The sequence below is a fragment of the Cydia splendana genome, chromosome 10 (genome assembly GCF_910591565.1).
Source record: "Cydia splendana chromosome 10, ilCydSple1.2, whole genome shotgun sequence".
NCBI lineage: Eukaryota > Metazoa > Arthropoda > Insecta > Lepidoptera > Tortricidae > Cydia > Cydia splendana.
Genome location: NC_085969.1, coordinates 822,966 through 850,315, shown reverse-complemented (window position 1 = coordinate 850,315; position 27,350 = coordinate 822,966). Strand labels below are relative to the sequence as shown.

The 27,350-nt window shown below is 36.4% G+C and overlaps 1 long non-coding RNA gene across 1 annotated transcript; it reads left to right on the top strand.

Annotated features, from left to right (window-relative positions):
• Positions 1 to 560: 560 nt before the first annotated feature.
• LOC134794474 (uncharacterized) lies at positions 561 to 26,911 on the top strand. Its single transcript, XR_010144676.1, has 2 exons — positions 561 to 853; positions 26,828 to 26,911. It is a non-coding gene; the product is annotated as an uncharacterized LOC134794474 (long non-coding RNA).
• Positions 26,912 to 27,350: the final 439 nt, after the last annotated feature.

Genomic DNA, 27,350 nt, shown 5'->3' with positions numbered 1-27,350 from the left:
AGTGTTTCCAGAGGGGCTACCGCCAAAACCGAAATTCGTCAATTGCGGGGATCTTTCTCTTTTACTCTCATTAAGACGTAATTAGAGTGACAGAGAAAAATGCCCGCATTTGACGAACTTCGATTTTCGCGGTTATAGCCCAGTGTAGTAGATATTTGCCAGTTTCTAAATTACCTCGATCTTGAAGTTAACCCAATGCACCTTAAATATAGGTAAGGAAGGGAAAAGTAGGTAAGCTAAATTAAAAATAAAATGAATAAATCTATCCAGCACACTAAAAATAACCTACCTAAATACTTGGTACTTACTTAAATATCTTATGAGGTAATCCTCATCCTCATTATCTAAAACCTATTAAAAAAAACTCTAAACTCATTAAGCATATACATTTATTAATGCCAACAAAATACAGTATACCTACAATTGATATTTTTTAAATAAATTTCATATAACACTAATTAGAATTTAAATCTAAGATAAAAGTAACGCAATTTTAACGCCAGTAGAATATATTAATTTTAAATTAGTACTCTTCTAAAAGTAAAAACAACAACAATAGGGAATATTACGCGAAATTCTGCGTAGGGGGCGCCACTACCACTATCCGTCCCAATCTGGGGGTCTACCGCGAAACAAGAAAATCAAAATTTCGTTATCTAACCTTTCTATCACTCTTGCATATTCGAGCGATAAAGAGGCAGCCGGCCTAGCCAAGGTTACAATCGCTATCGCTTCGACAACGAAAAGCATTATGTCTCTCTATCACTCTTCCATATTAGTGCGACAGTGACAGTTGCGTTTCGATCGCTACGGAGCGTAAGCGATTGGCATCTTGGCTACGCGGCCAGGCCGCGTAGTCAACGTGTCAATCGCTTACGCCCCGTAGCGCAACTGTCACTGTCGCACTAATATGGAAAAGTAATAGAGAGACACAAAGCGTTTCGTTGTCGAAGCGATAGCGATTGTAACCTTGGCTAGGCCGGCTGATAACCAAATGTGGATTTTCGCGTTTCCCGGTAGGCCCTTGTTAACAAACCGCCTTGATGCATCAATGTCATATGTTATTGTCTGATGATTGTCTGTAAAAACTTGTCAAAAAACAGTTTAAGGCACAGTATGTATAAGTTACTCTATGGTTTACTAGAGGAGCTAGTGCTGCACTCTGGTGGCAGAACATTGCAGTAATACTCCCAATTACTATTCAATGTTGACGTGTAAAAGTGCCCTTGTGGTCTATTTGCTGAATAAATGTTGATGTTTGATGTTTGATGGTACTTATGAAAAAATATTTAACATAAATAACTTACTTAAACTTAAATAATGCACACTTCGCTAAACGCATTTTTATATATTTTCACCACACCAACTGGTAAAGGCTCTTTTGATTGTTCAAAAACCGATACCAAAGTTACATTTTATTCACATGTGAGGCAAAGTAATCAAATGCAAATTTTGAGTTGTTTTCTTATGTTTACTGGTTGAATTGACTTTTAAATGCTGATTTTGAATGATAAATATTTAATAACATTCATTTGGATTTGATTTGGTTTGTTTTTGTTTGATATCTTACAGTTAATATTTTCTTCGGGTTGGTGTGGTGAAAAATTGTGTGTTTCGCTCGGGGGCAAATTTTGCTTAACCCTCGTGCTTTGAAGCCCTCGCAACGCTCAAGATTCCATTTTTCGAAACATTTGCTACGCTCGTGGTTCAATTTTGGAATCTTTCGCTTGCTCGGGTATCAATATTAGCACGAGCGGTTAAACAACAACTTTGCCCAAGATTCCATTTTTCTACACAACTCTGGTGCCTATACTTAGTATTAGTAATAAATGCGTTTTAAAACTAAGTTATTTACCTGCTATTGATACTTAAAACTAAATATTTATGGCGCAGAACGAGAATGTTCCTTCGATAATTTTGAGGAGGTTTTGTTTTCCACATTCTGTTTCACGTACTTAATAATATAGAAATAAAATACTTAGGTATTACTTATTAACTTGCTTTTGTTATTCAAATCGTTACTTTCTACAGCGTACATTACAATAGATTAGATTAGATCGAATTTTTTTATTTATTAATCAACAAACTTTCATAAATCGTGTTTCATAGAGTATTCATTGCAAACATGGTAGGTAATGAATAATATTTAAAACTTTCGCGTTTTGAACACATATAGCCGCGACCACGACCAGTGAAATCTGTGTCGAAATGTCGGTAAATAAAGGTAATACAGGGTGATTCATGAGACGTAAGCAGGACTAATCCTGCACACTCAGTAACTGATAATTGGTCGATAACCGTCGTATTTAGGTGAAACAACCACACTTTTTCCTAATTTTTAACTTTTTGGTGAGGGCAAATTTAATTCTCTACAATCATGGTCACCCTACAAGACCTAATTAATAAACATAAAACCTCTTTCACCGTAATGACAGCATTTTGATTACGAAGAAAATAAACTGTCAAACTTGAGTGAGATACGAGTTTTCAAAAGTAACCAGCCGTGATGACAGTGATGACTTTCAATTTGACACAGAATATCGGTAGTTTAGTATTTTAATTGTAGGGTGACCATGCATGTCGTAAATAAATTAATAACTTTCTTTTTTCAACACGACTAGAAAATTAACGTTAACCTCACTAATACTGATACGAAACAGTTGCTTATAATTTACGCAATGCGCAGTGTTAGTCCTGCTCACGTCCCCTGAATCACCCTGTATAATAAATTCGCGATTCGTCTATAAATGTGAGTTAATCGTTAATATGGTAATGAATAAATTAAAGTGAATATGTGATTTGAAAAAAGAACACTAATTTCAAAATAATGACAAGTAGGTACTTGTGTGTCTTACAGTGTCTGGTACCGTAAAATGGGGTGAGTGAGTAGGGACTAAACTGACATTCAAACCTCGGTAACATTTTATTTTTACATTTTATGCAAACTTAATTTTATTAATAAATGTTCCGGCCGTGTGTATTTTAGTTTTTTTTATGATTTTAGGTTGTTCCATTTCATAACTTTAACGATTAACACAAAATCCCTCCTCACCCCGTAGTCCTTCGTAGTTGGGATGAGATGGGATTTCATACAAAAGGTGATTTTGAAACGTTGTTGAATCCAAGGCTCGGAACCAGTTTTAAAAATAGCGGTTAATACCGGTTTATTTCGGTTTTACTCCGAACTTTCATAAGAACGCGAACGTTTAAAGAACTTTATTTTAACCTAAATAAACCGGTTTATTCGACGAGCGAGCGACGAGACGGCCGGCCGGGCCGGCGCGCACAAGGTCACAGCACAAGGAACTACTTGTTTTGTTTTGAGACTTTTGAGTTTAGTTTAGAAAGACGCGTGCGCCGCACTGTGGGCTGAAATTCGGCTCTCATTAACATAGAAACCGAAGTTGTTATAATTTTTTGATTGAAATAGGTTTTGCCCAGAATTGTTATGGTACTTAACCTATGAATTTTAGACGATTTGGAATGAAAATTGAATGTTGAATTAAAAAAAAAATGTATGGAGCAGGAACAAGAAATCATTTTTACTCAAGAACGGTAATATCCTCGCAGGTGGTGATATTACGAATTATTTGTGATTTTTTGGCATACCTACTACATAAATGATTGAAATGGGTTTTACACAAACACAAAAAACGTCTGAAACGTATAACTTAGCATAAACATACCGGGCAAAACCCATTTCAATATAAAAAAAACTTAAAATGTTGACTTTGCTTTTTGTGCTCTTCCATAGAAACAATTAATGATTTAAAAAAAACGCACCCATGACGGATATATGTAGTATGCCAAAAAATCACAAATAAATCGTAGAATAACTGTTTGCAAGGATATTACCGTATTCGTTGCGGTTCTTGAGATATTTTGATTTTTGTTCGGGCACCATAATTTTTTTTTAAATCATAACTCTACTATTTTCAACTCAAAACGTCTGAAACTTATAACTTAGCATAAACATACTGGGCAAACCCATTTCAATAAAATAATCTTAAGATGTTGACTATGGTTTTTGTGCTTTTCCATAAAAACAATTAATGATTTAAAAAAAAACGCACCCGTGACAGATATATGTAGTATGTCAAAAAATCGCCGTGGAATAACTGTCTGCAAGGATATTACCGTATTTGTTGCGATTCTTGAGATATTCTGATTTTTGTTCGGGGTCCATAATTTTTTTTTTGAAAAAAAAAATCATAACTCTACTATTTTCAACTCAAAACGCCTGAAACTTATAACTTAGTATAAACATACTGTGCGCAAAACCCATTTCAATAAAATAATCTTAAGATGTTGACTTTGGTTTTGTGCTTTTCCATAGAAACATTAATGATTTAAAAAAAACGCACCCGTGACGGATATATGTAGTATGCCAAAAAAATCACAAATAATTCGTAGAATAACTGTCTGCGAGGATATTACCGTATTTGTTGCGGTTCTTGAGATATTTTGATATTTTTATTCCGGCTCCATAATTTTTTTTTCATAAAAATTCGTAACTACTATTTTCAACTCAAAACGTCTGAAACTTATAACTTAGCATAAACATACTGGGCAAAACCCATTTCAATAAAAAAAACCCTAAAATATTGACTTTGGTTTTTGTGCTTTTCCATAGAAAAAATTAATGATTAAAAAAAAACGCACCCGTGACGGATATATGTAGTATGCCAAAAAAATCACAAATAATTCTTAGAATAACCGTCTGTGAGGATATTACCGTATTTGTAGCGGTTCTTGAGATATGTATTTTGATTTTTTGTTCCGGATCCATATTTTTTTTTATCATAACTACAATTTTCAACTCAAAACGTCTGAAACTTATAACTTAGCATGAACATACTGGGCAAAACCCATTTCAATAAAAAATACCTTAAAATGTTGACTTTGGTTTTTGTGCTTTTCCATAGAAACAATTAATGATTAAAAAAAACGCACCCGTGACGGATATATGTAGTACTTATGCCAAAAAATCACAAATTATGCCAAATATTTTTGTGTAGATAATTAAGGTCTTTAATTGGTCCACAATTTAATTTATTATTTTTTGTTACGAAAATTAGTCATATATGTATAGTTAGATTTAGTAACGACAATAGACGCAGTTAAATTGTGACGAATTATAGCCTTTATTATATAGATACATTGCAGACCAAAATATAATCACACCATTAGGTATTTGATTGCAACAAAACATTTAATATTACTTATACTTACCCATCATATACCAATTTTTTGCACTTGGAACTAATTTTATTAATGCACTGAATGAAATGAACGTCTTTCCCGAAGCAGAAGTTTGTTACAAATGCAAAATTAAAGAAAACAGAGGTTGTTTATCGTGCGTTGGAATAAACCGGTTTTAATAGTTCTTAACCGTTTAATGTGACAAGAACTTTATTAAAGCGTTCCCCTAAAAACCGGTTTAAAAATAACGGTATTACGAACAAAACCGAAACGAAAAGGTTTTTCGCTGAGTACATCATAACGGTTTGGAAATTTAACCGGTATCCGAGCCCTGGTTGAATCGATTTTTTTATTATGAATATTATTTGATATTACTATAGCTCCATTTGTAATATGAATACATTATTTAGGTAGCAGTAGCCTTTAAAAACCATCTCACCCCCCCCTGTCATTCTTCCTTCTCTCCCTATTCATAACCCGACTCTCCTCGCAATCCCTACTCACCCCATTTTACGGTACCGAATTGATTAGAGAATATTGGTTATATTGGTCACTCGTCTAACTCTATTCGCAATGAAGGGAAACCCAGTATGAGCACTTACATACCGCTATTTAGAATTCTTCATAAGTTTTCGTAGCTTCTCATTGGATGACAAAACTTCCATAAGTGCGTTAATTTTTTCAACTTTATTGTTCCATGCCCTTCTAAATTCGTTAAACTCTAACAACTTCTTTGTTACGTCTTTCCTAAGATCACACAGTCTACATAAAACCGTGTCAGTGGAGATGCTCGTAGATTCTGCTGAAAGCGCCCGGTTACACGCGCACGCCACTTCGGCGTTTGTGCGTACGGATATGTACTCTGGGTCTGACCACAATGCGTCCTCAGGAGCTTCCTTAAGCCTGGTAGATATTTGCACGTCGTACTGTTTGTTCGGGTATGGGAGGGCTAAAGTATACTCGCACTGGCCAAATTCATTACAGCTTACCGAAGATGCATCCGCTGGTCGCCAATGTTCTACATCTTCTTGTAAGCGGTAATATATTCTATACACGCAAGTATAGCAATTTAACGAACTATAGGATGATGGTGCATGGCTTTCAATGTCCCATAATATATGAGCACCATTCCACTTCAGAACAACACAGTGTGAACTTGCTTCTGATATTTTTAAGTCCGTAATAGATTCTAATTTTATCAGCGAGCTAATATTCATATTGAAAGTTTCATTGTTGCAAAATGCGGAACGACGACATGTTGTAAGTAGTAATGAAATGTTTTGTTTGATAAAAAACAAATCATGCTGGTATATCAAGTCACACTTATACTCATCATTTATCTTCTCTAACGGAATGCTGCATTGAAAAGTCTTGTCTTTATCTTTATCGGCAACATCTGTGTAATAGTGTAGAGTATGCGTATATTGGTCATTCGGATAACTCCATTCGCAATGAAGTCTACGCCAGTTATATATGTGACATTGAAAATGTTGACTCTGAGGGTAGTAATCCACTTCAACCTCTATAGACTTATAATATATATCTGGTTCTCTAGCCCAGCACTTATACGTATTATGTCCTACGCGGTCTGCACTAGTTTTATACGATTTGGTTGTTTTGTTGACTACCTCTGTTGGTAGCAGCTTACCATTATCATCTTCAATAAATACATTAACATCGCCACTGCAAACCACCTCATAATTCTGGTTGATGGGCACAAAGTAATAATCACTACCAAAGTCATGATAAATCCTTGAATTGAGGGCCATTATGGGGCTAACTATAACAAATATAGAGATTCCACAATGATTTTTATTGTTAATACAGGTGTACACATCATCACCTATTCCTGTTTTTTTTTTATGAAACTGGACAGTTGTTGAGTTTACCTCATTAAACTGTACCAATTTATTGTTTTTTACTACCACCAAGTTCCCAGTTTCATTGGAGGAGCAAAATACAAAGTAATCCTGGCTGTACAATACTGTCGTCATAAAAACGGAGTGCTTTTGGCAGTCACCGCCTACTTCGATCTTTGACTCTTTTACCCCGACACTCAGTACCATTCTTAACATCCCCCGCACTGCCGTGACATTAAAGTCATGGATGTCATCCTCTCCATCAGCCCCGTTAGTCACCGCGCCGCTCCCCTCCTCATCAAAGTCATGAATGTCTAGTCTAGCAACCTTAAAAAATGTTGCACTTCTCCCTTCTTTGTGATAGACGTGGGAGTACTCGTATTCTCCAACTGCACTGAACATCACTGCGCCGTTCCCTTTCTCATCAGAGTCATGGATGAATTCACCACCAGCCCCGAAAGCTGCTACATTGCTCCCTTCCTCCTGATGGTAATCGATGACTTGTCCAGATGTACCGACATTCACCGCACCGCTACCCTCATCATCGAAGTCATGAATGTCTTCACCATCAGCTCCGACAGCTGCTGCATCGCTCCCTTCTTCATGACAGCTATGGATATCTTTACTAGCTGTCCCGACAATCACTGCGCCGCTTCCTTCTTCAAAAACATGAATGTCTTGTCCACCAACCTTAACGCCCGCTGCGCCACTCCCTTCTTCGTGATGATCATGTACGTGACCAGCTGCTCCGCCAACCAGGACCAGCGTCACCGTCGCCAGAGTCAACAGCAACACATCAGTAATAATCTTCATCACGCACGCAAACAAGCAAGTATCAAGTGATACGAACACTGAAGGAATGAACCCGTTCAGCGGCCTGACCTTTTATAAACCAATATTTCGTTAAATTTTCCTTTTGATATTAAATCACCGTGTGCACTGTATGACGTACATGATTAATCGGCCATATTCAGGTATAATTATTGCGCACCAAGGATTCTGAAGTACTGTTTTCTCAATGCAGTGACAAATGTTTAGGTACAGTCTTTGTGATAGTTAAAACATCTAATATTCTACTTCCGATTCAATACGTAACGATCCATTTACTTCATTAGAAACTCACATACATACAAACGTGAACGCTGAAAACAATACACTCTTTTTGTTTGAGCAGTCGTGTAAAAACGGGACCCTATTACTAAGGCTCCGCTGTCCGTCTGTCCGCCCGTCTGTCTGTCACCAGGCCCCAATTTCACCACGGTGACAGGTGCGACAATTGTAAAATCACTGTTGCTGACGTCACTGGCATCCATGGGCTACGGTTACCGCTTACCATCGGGCGGGAAGTATTCCTGTTTGCCACCATCATTGTATTATTTAAAAAAACTTTATTATATCGGAAAAAAACAGATATTTCTTTTGCGAAGTTTCTGACAATTGTCAAGATTTAGAAGAATTGTAGGTAATTCTTGACAGGTAATGAGTTATATGTCGGAATTTCGTGACAATTGTAGTGTTTCTTGTGACAATTGTCATAAACTTAGCAAGAGAAATATCTGTTTTTTTCCGATATAATAAAGTTTTTTTTAATAAAACAATGATGGTGGCAAACAGGAATACGGCCCGCCCGATGGTAAGCGGTAACCGTAGCCCATGGATGCCTGTGACGTCAGCAACAGTGATGTTTTACAATTGTCGCACCTGTCACCGTGGTGAAATTGGAGCCAGGCTGTAACTCTAGGAGAGAGATTTTCACAGATGATTTATTTCTGTTGCCGCTATTTGTTGTTATTTCTGTTACAAATACTAAAAACAAAATAAAATAAATATTTAAGTTGGGCTCCCATACAACAAACGTGATTTTTTTTGTCGTTTTTGCGTAATGGTACGGAACCCTTCATGCGCGAGTCCGTCTCGCACTTGGCCGGTTTTTTACTTTTGACGTTTGTTGATGAATTATAATTTTATTTATAGGTACGGCTAATATACGAGTATGTACGAAAATAAAGTTGTTATTTTCCTGAAACCACGGTGATGTAATACTCCTGAAACTGGCTAACTAATGCACTGAAACAATACACAGTAACATCACCCTTATTATATATATAATTAGGCACACAAAGCTCTGCGTAGGTGGCACATACAGTAAACAAACCACATTGACACACGTCAATCACATGGCCTACCGCGAAACAAGAAAATCGAAATTTCGTTATCTAATCTCTCTGTCACTCTTGCATATTCGAGCGATAAAGAGGCAGGTAACCAAATTTCGATTTTCGCGTTTACCGGTAGGTCCTTGTTAACAAACCGCCTTGATGCATCAATGTCATATTTTATTGTCTGTGAAAACTTGTCAAAAAACAGTTTAAGGCACAGTATGTATAAAGCCCCCCATACACAATCCTACTCAACGAGGCGGACTACGAGGCGGACTACAAGGTAGGAGTGTGAATGGGGGGCTTTAGTTAGTCTATGAATTTACTGAGTCGGTAGTGCTGCACTCTGGCGGCAGAACATTGCAGTAATATCCCTTATGGCGGCTATGTCAATACAATAAATACCGCAGTGTCGAACTCGAGCGTCGTAGGCCTCTCACCTATTGGAATCGAAAGATTAGAAGATAGGAAAAAAACATGTTATATAATGTTTTCTTTTCCAGCGATCAGGGAAGTGTTTCTAGATCTGTTAAAATTTCGGGGGGTTGGTGGTGGGTTAATAAAATCGTTAAGTAGATTGTGGCTTTGGTCATTTCGGTCCAAGTTAATGCTATAATTTTGTTGTTACTTCATCTGACAATTATTTGTACGCATTTCGTCTTAACATTTCAATAGAATTAAGTGGAGTATGGGGCTATTCATAAATTACGTCATTTCAAATTAGGGGGGGGGGGGGGGGGTCTGGACATCGGATGACGGTAGCATGAAGTAGGAGGAAATGGGGTCATTTGAAGCATGATTTTTGGATGATTATAGGGGGGGGGGTCAAAAATCGTCAAAAATCGATGACGTAATTTATAATCAATATTCAGGAACAGAAAAAGCAAATTAAAACCTAAAAATAAAAACCTTTGAAACTGACCGTTAATTTTGTTAAATCATGATAGTTTTATATTGCATACTATAAAACTAAATATATATTGTTATATTATAACTATAAAAGATTGTTTGTTTCTTAAATAAATAAATATCATTTAATATATGTCGAATTACCGATGGTCCTAAAAGCGGTGGGCGCGTGGGGTAGTATCTCGATGTATTACTTCACAGCTAAACCAGTATGCTACCATGCTACCAGTGCATGAAATAAACATTAGGACTCGTTAACCATACTAGTGCCTCCTATACTTCAGTACTAAATGTTTAAAAGAACTAATTGCTATTTTTAACTCAAGGGAGCAATATTAAATTAAAAAGAAACCGTTTAAATCTTTATTCGAGTCAAACTAGGCCGGCTTCAACCCTACGCCTCTAACATGAGAAGATTTAGCCCTATATGGGACCGGCAACAAACTCAGAGGGACAAATCTTTTCAAAACAAGTTATACAACACATAACACATCATTTCTTTATTTCACAAAAGTAAGCTTCTAATGAAACATAAGAAATCAAAATAACACTTGAAATAAAACACTTAGCTAAATGGTTAAAGAACGCGGGATTTTATAAGCTATCAGAATAATCCTTTAGGTATAGGCCTTCAGGAACGTAGCGAGTTAGGCACGAGGTTGGCTAACGAGTACGTCCGATCTCTAGCGCGGTCCGATCAAGAAGAACTACCAGCGGCGGAGCCTCTCCGCTCCCGCCTCAGTCAAGTTGGTAAACCAGCTCGACCAGTCTACCAACATACCGACAAAAATACCAACTCGTGCCTACGCTCACTCGAGAGAAACCTCTCGACGTTCCAAAGCCTTCTACCTGTCATTTTAGTTCAACAACACGCCAATAGATGGCGTTACTCTCTACGCAACTTTATTTCAACAATGCGCCAATAGACGGAGTTACTCTCTACAAAACTTTATTTATTTTGTTACTACCAAATAATACGTAGCTCAACATTGCTAATCGATTTTATACAGGCGTCTAAAATAATGAACTATAACGCTGCAATAAGTCTTTCTGGTGTCAGGGTCCGACACGGCCGTCCTGCGCTACACACGTCCTCGTGTGTGGGTGTATGCATTTGATTCTGTAACAAAATACTCGGCACAGTATCTCATCGCTCGGTCATTCCTGACCAACAATTTGGGTCTCACTCAAATTACTATTAAAATCAAACTTTGTTATCAATCAAACCAGAAAATAGTTCAAAGTCATTAAACAATCCTCATTTCTCTAGTCAAAAATAGTCCATCGAGCAACGACTTAATAAAAATAATCAGTAATCATCGCCGCTATCTAGCGGATACACTCCATTAATCATCGCCTCCATCTGGCGGATACTCTCAAATTTATGTGAAAACAGAACAATCTCAAACATCAAAAACACAAATCACAACAGCTCTAATTCATTGCTCGACAGTATCACTACTATTGTCATCAATATCAATTTACGGGGAAATTATCTGGCATTAAAAAAAATGTGTCAAATGTGATAATAATCATTGTAGGACATCTTAAAATAAATAGCACTGACTTAATAATGCCAATTTTACTCATATGAACACAGTACATCAACGGGAATTCATTTTTAACAAAACAACACCAGTCCTTCGGTGCATTGCCAGTCCTTCCGCAGATACCAGACCCTCGTCAGAAGTAACCATCTCAGCCGCGTAAGTGCTACTCCTCGCAAAGAGCATTCTGCACATAAAAAGCAGACCACGTGCACCTCTTACATGCTCCGGCACTTCTGATGCGGTCACTAAACAATACCCAGTCCATCTACAGCAAAACATTAGTGCCCAGTCCATCGGGCGTGCCTTCAGTCCATCGAAAGCAAAACAGTAGTGCCCAGTCCATCGAAAGCAAAACAGTAGTGCCCAGTCCATCGGGCTTGCCTTCAGTCCATCGAAAGCAAAACAGTAGTGCCCAGTCCATCGGGCGTACTTTCAGTCCTTCGAAAGTACAAGCTTTCAGTCCGTCGAAAGCAAAAACAATGTTAAGAGTGAATTCCAAAAAGAAAATAAAAACGGTTCTTTAAATCATGTTACTCAGAACCATTGGTACTATCAGCGTCAATTGATCAACTGAAACTGAACATCACTGATCAAAATCACTAAAGATAGCTTTCTACTTTAGCTTTAACAACAGAAACTCGCTCAAAACTTCTATGCAGAAGTAAATCCTCTCAAAATAATCCCAACAAAATGGGAACTGCTCACCAGATTAATAAAGCATGATGCACGCGTCCCAGTCAAAGGTGGTGGTGAAGTCCAACCCAAGCACGAAGGCTGATGCTTTCCGCCTTGCAGTTGCCGTTGCTGCGGCAGATGGCGAGATGCACGATGTAGTTTAACATAGCTGGCTGTTACTGAAATCATCATTAGCACGGCATCAGGTTTATCATGTAAGCAGGATAAACGCAAAGGTTTATTAAATGCAATGTAGCAGACACAAAAAAACATGTTTCCAATGTATACGGGACTTCAAAAATCTCAGAATAAAAATTAAACTTCAATGAGTGCGTTTTATTTCATTCTATGAACAAACAAACATGTGTTCCAAAAATAAGTAACACGGTAAAATGGGCCAATACGAAAAGTGACAGCTAATTAGTTACGTTAGACTGTTATGCTTCGCCATTACACTGAAAATAAAAATCACTAATAAGCAATCAGAACGAAACCTGTCCTTTTATTTCCAAATCTCCAGCACAGAAGAGACTGCACAGCTGCTTCTGTGTTACAGGCGTGATGGCGTCTCTAAGTTGGCTCGGCTCGGGCTGTAGGACACTGTAACATTAATTTTCATATGCGTAGCTCATGTTTCCATAGTATGCACGATTTGTGATCTATCACGGCATTACGGGCAATAATTTGTCGCAATTTTATTAATTACTAAACAGGATTTCAGGAGGAATTACAGGATCAATTTCTAACGGTGCATTGTATTTTCAAAAAAAAAAATATTTTTTGAGGGTAGATGCACAAGTGAGCGATGAAATAATATCACGTCGTGATAGCCGATATTTGGTTGTAATTAACAACATGGATTTCACTTCAAAATAATTCAAGATCACTTAGATTTAAATGGATTATAAAAATTAATTGTATCTTCATAAAAAATCAATTATTGAGGGTAGATTCACAAGTGAGCGATAAAATAATATCACGTCGTGATAGCCGATATTTGATTGTAATTAACAAGATGGATTTCACATCAAAATAATTCAAGATCGCTTCGATTTAAATGGATTACAAAAATTAATTACAAAGAAACGTAACGATCCCAGAGATGACGTCACGTAACGACCGCTATGCTCGACTGCCTCAATGACAATTTTATTCACAATTTCACAATAATTCTCACCAAATAACAATGAATTACACTCACCTTTCAATCAAGGTTAGACACGTGAGCTTACCATTACCACGTGTCCAGATTATGGAATGTAGGTCACCAGAAATACACCACGCTCCCAGGTGGCTGTGTAAGCAATACATGATACCTTGACAATCCCACTTGCTGATATCGAATTACCGATGGTCCTAAAAGCGGTGGGCGCGTGGGGTAGTATCTCGATGTATTACTTCACAGCTAAACCAGTATGCTATCATGCTACCAGTGCATGAAATAAACATTAGGACTCGTTAACCATACTAGTGCCTCCTATACTTCAGTACTAAATGTTTAAAAGAACTAATTGCTATTTTTAACTCAAGGGAGCAATATTAAATTAAAAAGAAACCGTTTAAATCTTTATTCGAGTCAAACTAGGCCGGCTTCAACCCTACGCCTCTAACATGAGAAGATTTAGCCCTATATGGGACCGGCAACAAACTCAGAGGGACAAATCTTTTCAAAACAAGTTAAAACAACACATAACACATCATTTCTTTATTTCACAAAAGTAAGCTTCTAATGAAACATAAGAAATCAAAATAACACTTGAAATAAAACACTTAGCTAAATGGTTAAAGAACGCGGGATTTTATAAGCTATCAGAATAATCCTTTAGGTATAGGCCTTCAGGAACGTAGCGAGTTAGGCACGAGGTTGGCTAACGAGTACGTCCGATCTCTAGCGCGGTCCGATCAAGAAGAACTACCAGCGGCGGAGCCTCTCCGCTCCCGCCTCAGTCAAGTTGGTAAACCTGCTCGACCAGTCTACCAACATACCGACAAAAATACCAACTCGTGCCTACGCTCACTCGAGAGAAACCTCTCGACGTTCCAAAGCCTTCTACCTGTCATTTTAGTTCAACAACACGCCAATAGATGGCGTTACTCTCTACGCAACTTTATTTCAACAATGCGCCAATAGACGGAGTTACTCTCTACAAAACTTTATTTATTTTGTTACTACCAAATAATACGTAGCTCAACATTGCTAATCGATTTTATACAGGCGTCTAAAATAATGAACTATAACGCTGCAATACGTCTTTCTGGTGTCAGGGTCCGACATATATATAAATAAATAAAATAAATAATATATGTAAATATGTAATATATGTATAATAGGTATATCTGGGTGCGTAGCCAACGTAACGTGCAATCGTAAAACGCTGCGTAGCGAACGAAACGCAACTGTCACTGTCGCACTAGTGGGGAAGAGTGATAGAGAGAGATGACTACGATACGCTTCGAAGCGTTAACGATCGGCACGTTGGCTACGCGCCCTGGCTGACCTAATTTAAGGAAAAAATTGTACTCACCTATATAATAATGTAGGTATTTAATCTAATTAAATGTTTACTGGTATTCATTAGCAAAAACTCCAAACCGCGATGACTGCAGGAAAGACCACCGTCCATAATCCAATCGGTTAATAAAATTATAAGGAAAATACACAAATAAATTGAGTCCAATAGTCAGTTAAATTTAATAAATTAGTGATTAAAAGTAAAACTGTTGGTGCGGCGATTAACAAGTTCTATAAATAACTATTAACTATTGTCCTAGAATGTTTATATTTTTTGAAATAACATTGAAATAAAATTAATAAAATTGGCTTGGGTCAAGTATTTAATGAATGTAGACAATATATATACGTTTTGAACTAAACACAATGATACATTCACATTGTAATACCAAAAAATATGCAGTGGTGCATTAGTAGTTTGTGTTACAAGGGATCAAAATGTTATATTTCCGTCAACGGCGTACATTGAATCCTGAGCGTAATGAGGGATTCAAGTGCATGTTAACGCCCAAGACGAAATAATTTTGATACCGTGTGACACATATTGCTTTTCACATCAACTATGAGGAAATTGTTATGTTCCAAAATATGTATTATTTGACCAAAAAAAATAGTATGCAAGAAAGAAAAAATCGTGTCCTAGAACAGAAAAGTACAACTTTGATCCCTCCTGGCAGGGAAGAAAAGTGCCACTTTGATCCCTCCTAGCGGGGAAGAAAAAGCCCTTTTTCGAATGGGTGATGTGAAAAGATAATTTTTCCCGATTCATAAGTTTAAAAGAGTGGCCAACCTACTCGCTTGATCTAAATCCAATCAATGGATTATAGTTTGTGTTTGTCAATCTTAGAGAAAAGGGCCTGTGCTACTAAACAGAAAAATGTAAACGCTCTAAAAGCATCACTTACCAAAGAATGGGACAAAATATCATTGGAGGAGTTCTTTGCGGCATTTCGTTGAAAATTTTAACAAACGTTTGCGTTTGTGTATCAAAGCGAAAGGAGGCTATTTTGAAGACAATTAATTTTTGTTGCATATAAAGACTTTACTTTTAATTTTTAACTTACTTTGTTCTAGTCACGTAAGTACTTAATAAAATAATTAGAAAAACCGTTTGATAACGTATTTTTGGGCCACCCTGTAAGTAATTAAGACTAGTAATTAAAAAATAAAGACTTTAAACAGACAGGAACCGAATGAAGTGTCTCACGTTAATGCCACTCAAAAGTATACTTAAGTACATATAAAAACAAATATTCTAATAATGCTTATTGTCAAGTTGCAGATAACTTTCGCAATCCCGCATAATTTCAACCGACTGTACTTTCTGCCAGACTAAGTGATTTTAATGAGTGAACAGGGCTTTTATATCGATGTACCGTTACTATCTCACGGTAAACCACTGATTACCAACAGTTGTTAGAGAGATCCCACATTAGCGTCTTTTCAGCGTCGGCGTTTAGTCAGCGCTATGGAAAATGGCGTCACTGCGCAGTTACGCTAACGTAGCGTCGAGCAGCAGCCATAGAGTTGACTAGACGCTGACGCTCCAGAGACGCTAGTGTGGGGTCTCTCTTACCAGGAAGATTTTATGACAGGTAGAATCCGTCTATGCTTACTTTGCACTGTTAAATAGATCAAAGTGAAGGAGTTTCATTATAAACGTACTAGCGTAGCGAACATTGACTAGCGTAGACATACAGACAAACAGATGCGGTGGGAGACTTTGTTTTATATTAAGGTGATATAAGTTATATGTTCATGTCATTTCATTTTATTTCATGGAAAAAAATGCCACGAGGAGCTAGCTTGGTCCGACACTAACACTAGAGACAAGTAATAATAAAGACATTAAATCAACTTTCTGGACTTCTCCGAGACCACGGGGAAAGCGCCATAATCGAAACGTCGGAGGTGAATTCAAAACTTATTTTAAGCGATTAAGTTCCGTCGTTGTGAATAATAATGAGTAAAAATCGTGAAAGTTTGAATCAGTGTTTCTGGACTAGTATTTTCTATACAATATATTATTTTCTTACGTTGAACCATGTTGAACATTCTTTTTGTGACGTCATTATAAAAAATTAAGACTATATTGCTTGTTGGTAGGCCCACTTAAATTTAAAAAAAATATTTTGATAGGTACTTATCTCATACAAAAGGCAGACTTATTACCAAAAGGCATTCTCTACCAATGAATTTTAAGGTAAAGCAGAAAGTTTGTGGACAGTACTACTAGCAAAATAAAAAGAAAGCTAAATTGTGACGTTCCACGTAAAAGTTACCTTATGGCGGCTGGCGCTTATGTCGCATAGCACCGCAATAGTATTGGAGCGGCGTTAATAATAACGTAAGCGCCAACCGCCGTAAGGTACCTTTCCCGACGTCCCACGGCGTCACAATTAATCTCTAATAACATAAAAAGATATTGGAGTTAATTTTGGACTACAGTCACAGAATAAATAATAGTACTAGGTACAGAAGACTCACTCTCTAACAAAACGCGTCTGTTACGATCAGAACTGATATGGCCGCTAGGTGGCGACAGCGCCACGCGCGGCTTATGGCTAGCCACCAAAATTGGTGTGGAACGGATGTACCTACTTTTAGCTATCTGTAGCAAAGCGACGAAATCGCGGAGTGAGCCACGCCTGCTACAGTTTGAAGCTTTTGGACTATAGTGGGATGCCTTTACTGTATACCAAAATGTTATTACCATTGACATATATCTAAAGACTTATCTTACTGGCACTAAGAATGGTGCTAGTTCAGCGGTGAATTCGAGCCAATCGTGCAGTCTATTCCCTGGCCCTATTCTTATTGCCCGTGAGGCCCGTCTTTAGATATATTTCAATGGTTATATCACTTATAATGATTTTCTAAATCCTCATAAAAGTTTAGAATTGAATAAAACTCAAGACACATTACAGATGTAGGTATATTTTTAATGCAAAAATATAATATACAATTGTGATATGATAAATAAATATATAAGCGCCATATAATGTTAAATGATACTGAATGTAATTTATATCTATGGGAGTAACGCAACATTGTCAATAAAATATTTAAATTAAAAATAAAGATGATTTACAGTAGAACGGGGTGACTTGCTAATGCAGGGGTGACTTTAAATTTCTAGTTTTTAAGCCATAATATATTTTTATGCGAGATTCTTTATATTAATTCTACACTGAACCTAAAATAACCCCCCCTGCATCGCATCGCACCTGGCTCAAAGGTCCCCATAATGCCTGCAGCATTCCCCCGCTGAACTGCTATGGAGACCTGTTGGACCAAGTACGACCCAGAACGAGGATCACCACCCCTCTCCTCCTCCCGCAAACTCCGGCCTAATTCCCTAAAATCTAAATAATTGGCGGGCTTCCCTACCCCACGGCCCCGTGGTCTCTACAGTCACCGGCACAAAGTCGTACGCCGATGCCAGTGCGGAGTATTTATAGCGCGTTTCTGCTTAGCAGTAGTCTCCGCCGCATAAAGTATTTATCTAAAGATAAGAAAGTAAATGACACGTGTAATAAAAAAACCTACAACATTAAAAATAAATATTTAATTGTAAGTTAAATTATTTATTTTCTCACCGATAAACAAGCAGATGATTTTGAAGCGTTCCTACCGCGCCGAATTTGAAAGAAGTATAGGTACCGTAACTGCGGGCTACATTAGCCCTAGGGGATAACTTTAGCCCAAAGCAAAAAATGTTTCTACTTGCCACCATGTCATAGTCTATCGGTCAATAGTAAGAGTTCTAGCCGAAAATCGTAGCTGGCAATGTAAGCGCCCGATTCAGCACTGTTTGGTTGGTCTCGCAATCGTGTTCATACCTGTCAGTCATACTCGAAACGCGGACACGTGAGTTTGGGCAAAAATACCTCTGCAAACTTTCTGTTAGAACTTTGTTTTTTGGTACGTAAGTACACTGTATAATATATATTTTTTGAAGTAATTTATGTGTTTAGTAATATAACCATGTTAAGATAATAAAGATTTATTAACTTTGAGTAGTGATATTTGTCAAAATTAAAAGGAGGTATACTTTATCCCGCTTTTCGGGCTACATTGGCCCTGAGCCAAGACTGCAATATATCCTCCACACAAACAAGAACCGCTGGATAGATTACTAAACCAGGACCGAGTCATCAACAATGATTTTACATCTGAGATTTCTATTCAAAACCTATACTTGAGTTTTAAGTTTTCAAGGGGGTGAAGCAGATGCAGCGATAGAATAGGCAGGGGGGCACCCCGCGCGCCCCGCCGCACGATTCCCGCGCAACACGTCTACTTCCTTATTCTGTTGCCATCCGTATTCTGGTTTGTTAGTTCCGAATTTTTTTCCGGAAATTTATATTAAATAAGGTTTATATATTGACGAAATAAATAAAATTGAAATTGATTATAGGTTAATTCGTATTTTGATGAGTATTTAATGAAATTTACAATGGTGGTAAGTATAGATAATTATATGTAGGTATACAATACTATAGTATTCCACAGTAAAATAAATAATCAATCATTTCTTATCACAGTTAATTCCACGTTGTTTTATCATTCATGTAGTCTTGTGTGAAATAATAAGCTTTAGAAATCGATACTTTTGGGTTCAATTGGCGTAAAGGACATTTTGGCGAAAATGAGTTATATATACATTTTTATTCAGAATTCCAAGCGCTTTCGTTCTGTATAGTTAAAATTTCAATATCTCTTTAAATGTTGCCAATTTTTTACTATGATTTTGGAAAAACATCTTAGCTCGTAAATGGCGTAAATGACCAGTTATAAAATACATAGTATAATTAAAGTAATTATTATAAATTGTTTTGATATACATAAATAAATAGATATAGATAGTAGGACAGCAGTGATTCTGTTGAAACAAAAAAAAAATTGTTTTGTGGCTAAAATTTTTTGTAAGTACATTACGCCCTTTTTCTAATAAGACAACCATAAAAAAAAGAGGCGTAAGGGACGCCCTTCTTAAAAACAGTCGTGTTTTTTGGCGTAACGGACATGCTATTTTCGTAAATAAGCATTGTATCATAAGTTCAAAAGAGCTCAAAAAGTTAAGAATAAGCCATATATAGACATCCGTTTATTCAAACAAACAAAAAGTTATGATTTTTTTTCTCAAAACAAAACCGTTTTTTGGCTCTCCTAAAAATCGCGTTTTGTCTGTTAAACCCTTTGAGCCTACGGTAGTCGATGTGTACCGTAGTTGGTAACGAATACATCCCGAACTTAGAATAAAAAAGTCTGAGTATGTCACTTACGACCCCCTACTAAACAAGACTCACTAAATTATCAAAAATGTCATGGTCGTAAAGGACATTCATAGTGTTTTTGACCAATTTTAAAGGACATTAACTTCTTTCGTATTGAATTTATAGATATGATCGCTAATTTAGGTTAAAGAGACTAACATTATTAATACTTTTCCAATACACATCAAAAATATAGCTCGATAAATAAAAAACGTATATCAACATTAAACAAAACATCGCAGTTATTCGCGTCTCCTGAAAAGTAGCATTTTGTCCTTTACGCCAATCGAACCCAAAGGTATCTTCAGTCTTGTCTTGACCGGGCGCGTGCAACATTACACTGGACTGCCGAGATAAGCGAGTGTTCAATAACAACTTTGCGTACGATTTCCTACTCCTAAATTATCGATTTAAAAGTAATGTTAAAAATAGGCTCATATTAATTGTTTTATTGTTTTATTGTCTAGTGGACATAATATTGTCTATCATTCGGACAATATTTTATTGAACTTGCCGAGTTTGTTAGTATGAATGTACTCGTAGCTATCTATGTAGGTACCTATGTTTATGTAACCTGAGAGATTTAACTAGTCTTCAAGTGTGGTTTCATTTAGATAGATTAACCACATTGTAGGACAAAAGTTAGATAATATCGATACCATTGATAAAATATGCTGCTGTCGATCGTCCTATAAGTTGTCAAACACAGTCCTTAATAATCCCCTATCCTCCTAAGGCCCAAGGTCCTACCTATAGCATTTATTCAGTTCGATGAAATTTAAATCATAATAATATTCAAATGGAACAGTCGTTCAATTTTAAATTTTTTGGTAATAATGGATATTCTTGTATAAGATGTATGTGAAAGCTTTTTAGTACATACTAGTATTTTTATTCAATAGCCTTACCACGACTTTGACACTGACATATTCGCTAACGTCTGCGTAACTTACTTTCTATACATCATCGAGTATCTTCTTTTAAAACGATTATGAAACAATTAAGTAAATGAATTAATTTAAACCGATTTGGTCATTAAATATTAATAACTTCTTCGTCTAGATACGTTTCAAACTTTCTAAAGTGAGTGAAACGAAGTTTTTTTTTTATATCAACGAGTTATTGTAGCCGAGCTTATGCAATGACAGAAATAATTAAATTACAAACAAACAACACTTCCACTGATCAGGGACGAATAATAACAGGCTTAACATCACCCTGCGCCCGGTCAAGCTGCATCTCCGATGATAATCGGGATAGCGAGACGATGGGCAGTCGCTGATACACCTGTCTTGTTCTCCTAATCAACAAAAAATGCGAATCAGAGAGGTACAGAGTGTATTATGCACAGGCTAGTATGTTGTCGCAGGACTATAAGAGATTCCACTGCGAGTAAAATAACGATAGTTGCTGAAAAAACCTGAGCTGAGGTTTCTAAGTTAAAGGGCAAACATTACATTTTAGTAATAAAGGACCCATAAAACTATTTAATAATTTGGTATTATAGACCTTTACGCCCATGAATAAAGATAACTGCGGAAAAAACTCTTAGCGTAAATGCTTTCAAATTTAAGGACAAACATTAGGTACATTATAGTAATAAAGGTCACAGGAAACTTTTTATTTAATATTATACACCGCTACGTCCATGCATGTTTTGCATTTAGAAACTATTTTGTGGTAGTAAAAGACACAAATATTAGAAAAGTCCTGTACAAGCTAGTTCGCTTCATATACTTATGGTAAAATCATTTTTAGGGCGGGTTGTAAAGAGCAAGTAAAATAATATCAATACTAAAGTATGTCCTTTATGACCATCTTGACCATACGATATGAAAAATCATCAAGACAAATGAAGGGCTTAAAGGACGACAAAAGACATGTGAGTCATTTACAACAAGATTTATATTTAGCGGTAACCTTTACGATAACATCTTTGAAGTTCAAAGATGTTATCGCAAAGGTTCAAAGTTTGAACATGTAATTTATAATTGGTCATTTACGGTGCCTGAGCTAAGGTGTTTTTACAAAATCATAGTAAAAAATTGGGTCGTAAAGGCAACTTTTTAAGCGATATCGCAATTTTAACTATGCAGAACGAAAGCGCTTGGAAATCTGAATAAAACTGTATATATAACACATTTTCGCCAAAATGTCCTTTACGCCAATTGAACCCAAAGGTATCGATATTATGAATGTCACAAGTTTTCCTAAAATTGACAATATTTTTATATACCTATATACAGAATATTCTAATAAATGTATTGACAGTGCGCTGTTATTATGTCAATTTAATTAAATTTATCTCTAAGTGAGTTTCTATGGTTCATTTTATATATTGTTCGAATAGCCCTCTTCTGCAGAACAAAAATGGTAAAATGGTATTTAGAGTTTATAGGATTTGATAGCCCACGCAGTGCAATTATGAAATTATATCTATGAAATTATGACGTATAAATAACACTTGCACTGCGTGGGCTATCAAAATCGCTGCAGACTTTTCTTAGTTTAACTTTATTCGGTCGTGTCAATGTTACAATAGTATCTGAACGGTTGCTCCTTCTGTCTTATGACATAATGCTATGGCAGTTATGAAAATATACTGATCGAGTTGTTTTCACATCGGTCAGCTAACGAGTTTTGCTCACTGCAAAAGCTGCAGAACTCAGTCTATTCGAAGGAGCAGAAATATGGGGGCCCCACTGGAGTTTAGAATCTAGAGTTATACCATGAAAAACTGTAGGTACTATCAACCAATCGTAATATGGAGCGCTTCAAAAATTGGCAAGCGTCCGACCTCCAACGCGTCCCGCTCGGGACTGAGCGGCGGGCTGGCAGCGGGGGCGCGAGTAAATGGTGCCGTGAATTCGTAAATTTTGAGTTTAAAGTTGTATGTGTTACGAAATTAACAATATTAAACCCGACGGATTTTCAATACATCAAGTAGTATAATATTGAAATGAAATGAGTTTTAAGGTAGAAAATAAGGGTATGTTTGGATTTTTTTTCTATCGAGCGAAGTTTGTCCAATTATGTAACGAGTACCCGACGTACTTACATAAAGGTCTCAAAAGCAACATATATTTTTTTCACGTGTTTAATCTTTGCCGTTTCTTAATAAAATGACACAAAAAATTACGTTTCTAAGAGCTTACCTCGCCTTAAGAAGAAAAAATAAATGTGCCTGCCGGGGTCTTCATCACTGACAGACGTAACATCATCAGGTTTGCAGAACATAAAGCCCATAAAAGTAAAAGCAGTCTCAAAAAGTTGAAATAAAGGCTGTTTTTTTAAATGAGACTGGATTACGTATAAACGAAATTTATATGATTACGTTGATCTCCTCAAGGTCAAGTCTGACAGAAAAAAAATACTAAACCATCTAAGTTAAGTAATAAATGTTACTTAGAAGTAGCTTGATTATTGCCATGCATATTTTCTTTGCTTAAAGAAATTGATTAATTTAGCTTAAAAAAGGTGTTTATCACATTTAAAAATATTTTTTTGTAGATTTATTTGTCTAGAATCTAGGTCGAAATTTTGTTGATTTTTTCAATAAAAATACGCTTATTAGTACCACATACTTCTTGTTATGTTTTTATTACCACTACGTTGTACTTTCATTGGCCCAAATATGCACACAATATCAGTGGCGTAGCTAGAGGATATGGCGCCCGGGGCAGGCACCAAATATGCCCCCCCCCCCCACAAACGAAATGAACTAACGAAAGGGTTACTTATTTACTTATTAAAGTTTACTTTTAATTTAGACAAATACAGTGTACATGTGTTTTTTTAGTACATCGGTGGCTAATAAAACGGACAAAAACAAAAGAAAAATAAAAATGTTATGTACAAAGGTGAACTTATCCCTAAAAGGGATCTCTTCCAGCTAACCTTTGAGAAAATGCTTCTGAAATGGTACTTATACACATCTTTTTTGGAGATCTCCATACTGTACCTCACGAGAAAAGGGAACTAATTCAATTTATTGTGGAATGAGCTCCCTTTTCTCGACGAATTTCCTCCCGCCCGCTGTGAAGGGAATTCCTCTCAAACCGCACAGTGCGCGACCATTTAGGTTCTAGGGTGTGAGGATAAACACTCTGCCTACGGCGAGCGGTGCAGCGATGGCAAGCTGTCACCGTTGGCAACTAGGCTGCATGTCAAACAATTCTTCAGACAACAGCTCATTGTACCTTAGGGTAGAGCGAAATCCAAAATTCTTGAATATAGCAATGGAACCCCTCTAAAAGGATGTCTATTTTTTTTTATTTAAGGGAAAATAATAATAAAAATAGTGGTATATACTTTTAGCCCTCCACTATTCGATTATATATAGCAATATATGTAATGTATATTTTTAATAAATTTAATTTATGCTTATTTTTATTATAACAAATTTTATTCATTAAATAACATCTTTTTGTTACAGATATACTTGATTTCTATACTTATTTTTGCTTATAACGTATATTTTTATGACACGCTAAAACCACGTAAATAGGGGTTTTATGGAAAAGGCCCTTTAACCCGGATATTGTGCACAAATTAGAGTTTACAACTTATTACAGAACCGTGAACACTATTTTGAACGTGATAAGATAATAAAAATACTACTAGTAAAAGTAAATATATGCCTAACATACGTGTGAACATGACCCAAAAAGGGCGTAAGCGATGCCGAAGGGCAAAATTTGACGCTTACTTAAACATAAGCTCGCAGTGCCCTTCACTCGGCTCCATAAAAATAAGTAATTAATATTAATTTACCTACGAGCAGTAGAGAACACAGGGTGGCAAAAAAATAACTGCATTTCCGTTGTCAGGGAGGTTTAGGGATTATAATGAGCAACTTTTACTATGGGACCAACAGCGGCTTAGCCGCGAAAAAAAATGTGGCTGTTTCATACATTTTGGCTGGTCTATTTTCTATGGGAGGGTAAACTTTTTTTCGGGATTTCGGGGTTGGTCCCGTAGTAAAAGTTGCTCAGTATAATCCCAAGACCTCCCTGGCAACGGGAATGTAGTTATTTTTAGCCACCCTGTATAGGAATCCCCATTACCTACTGTCGTCCGATAGACAACATGTCACAGATATGCAGCAGCAGCTATTGGAGCAGGTTCCGTCTACTACGGCTCATAGGTATGCGCCTGCCGGACAAAGGGCTAGGGATAAATTTGAATAGGTAGTCTCTTGGACAGTCCATAAGATGGTTACTTCCCGACGGGAGACCCCTGACGGAAAAGACGCGCTTACACGGGACACAACTCTGAAGCACTCGTATATATTCGCACTGCGGGATGGTGGGTGGTAGGGCGCTACCGCCGTCTTTCAAGGTCAAGTTCGAGGCAAAAAGGGTACCTAAAAGATCGGCTTTCTCTTTTGAGCTGTGGGCCAGATTTACCATCCGCATTTCACACTTCACAGTGGTGATAAATACGAGTGACAAAAGTTTCCCTGCTGTGCCTTTGGCAAGGCGGAGAGGTAGTGTTTTGCCCATTTTGGCGCCCCCCCTTGGACGGCGCCCGGGGCACGTGCCCCCTCCAACCCCCCCCCCCTAGTTACGCCACTGCACAATATGCTATTTCTACGACCATATCATTTTGGTCCATATTAGCCCTCCCTTATAAACAACATTGGCCCAAAAAAAAAATTAATACGTGTGTATTTTTCTTTTTATATGCGTAAACTTATTGAATATATCCTTAAGTTACTATTAAACTTCATTTCGTTCTAATATATCAATAACAGTATAAATGGCAGACGCGTTTGTAAAAAGTTTGATTATTTTTGGTCAAAGTAACCCGCAGTTACGGTACATAATAGTAATTACCTATCGAATTATACCTACGCCAAGTTTTAAACTAATAATAGTAGTTACAAATGCATTTGTAGTTATTTGTTTCTACAAGTTGTTTAACCGCTCGTGCTCGTGAGCGTTGCGAGGGTTTCAAGGCACGAGGGTCAAACAAATTTTGTCTTCGCGTGAAACACAAAATTTCATATTCATATTCATATTTCATATTCATATCTCTTTATTGCTATCATGTTCATCAGAATACAGGTGTTTCAATAAATACATTTGTAGGTACATGACACCCTGTTAGGGCACTGCAACATTCTTAAGTCTACATTTTTACATTTCTAGTAGGTACTAATCATAATACATAATTAAAATTAAAATTAATATCATTCATCACATAAATTGTATCGAGAGTAATATAACATGTCAATAGAATAGAATATACATAATTGGATTAGCGAATTGCGAATATAGTAAATTAAGTAATAATAAAATTCATAAAATAGACTCATTTAAATAATCTTTAACCTTATAGTAACATTTTGATATTAAGAGTTCTTTTAATTGGTTTACAAATTTTTGCTCTACATTTTCGTCTTTGATTTTGTTTGGCAACTTATTATATATTTTTATAGCCATGACAAAGGTACTGTTAGAGTGCATTATTCGTCTCTTTTTAGTCTAGAGGAGGGCAGCATTAACCGGTTTTTATGTCGTAGCAATTTTTCACGACACCAACGCAAGAAAAATACTAACTGAAAAAATCAAACCAAATCAAATCCAAATGAACATTATTCAATATTTATCATTCAAAATCATCTTATAAAAGTCAATTTTTCCTACCAGGAAAAAACTCAAAATTAGCATCAAATTAGTTTCCTACTCTTGTGGATAAAACTCAAATTTCTCATTCGTTTTTGAACAATCAAGAGGGCCTTTACCAGCTGGTGTGGTGAAAAGTAAGTTATGTAACTTTTAATGTCTAATATTGTAAATAGTTAAGTATAAACTAAAAAAAATAGGCTACATTAAAACAAACTAGAAACTAAATTAATACCTATCTAAATAAGTATAAGTAATATCAAAGACATATGTAACTCCGTATCTATTCTCTTTGGTAATATTAAATAGAAACAGTAAATAATTGTAATATTTTCTAATGTCAACTGCATTCTAGGAGCCCAAGTCACAGCCATAGCCTAGTTTGGGATCCACCTGTGTTCATATGTCTGTAAGATCGTTTTCTATCGTCAATAAAAAAAACATTTTTTTAAATTAAATGGTTCTAATAATAAATATAGATAATTTAGAGGAATTTTCCTTGATTATTTGTTACCATCAGAAAGGTTTTTTAAATCCACATCTTGTCAAAGTCATTGCGCATGATCATGAAAAGCA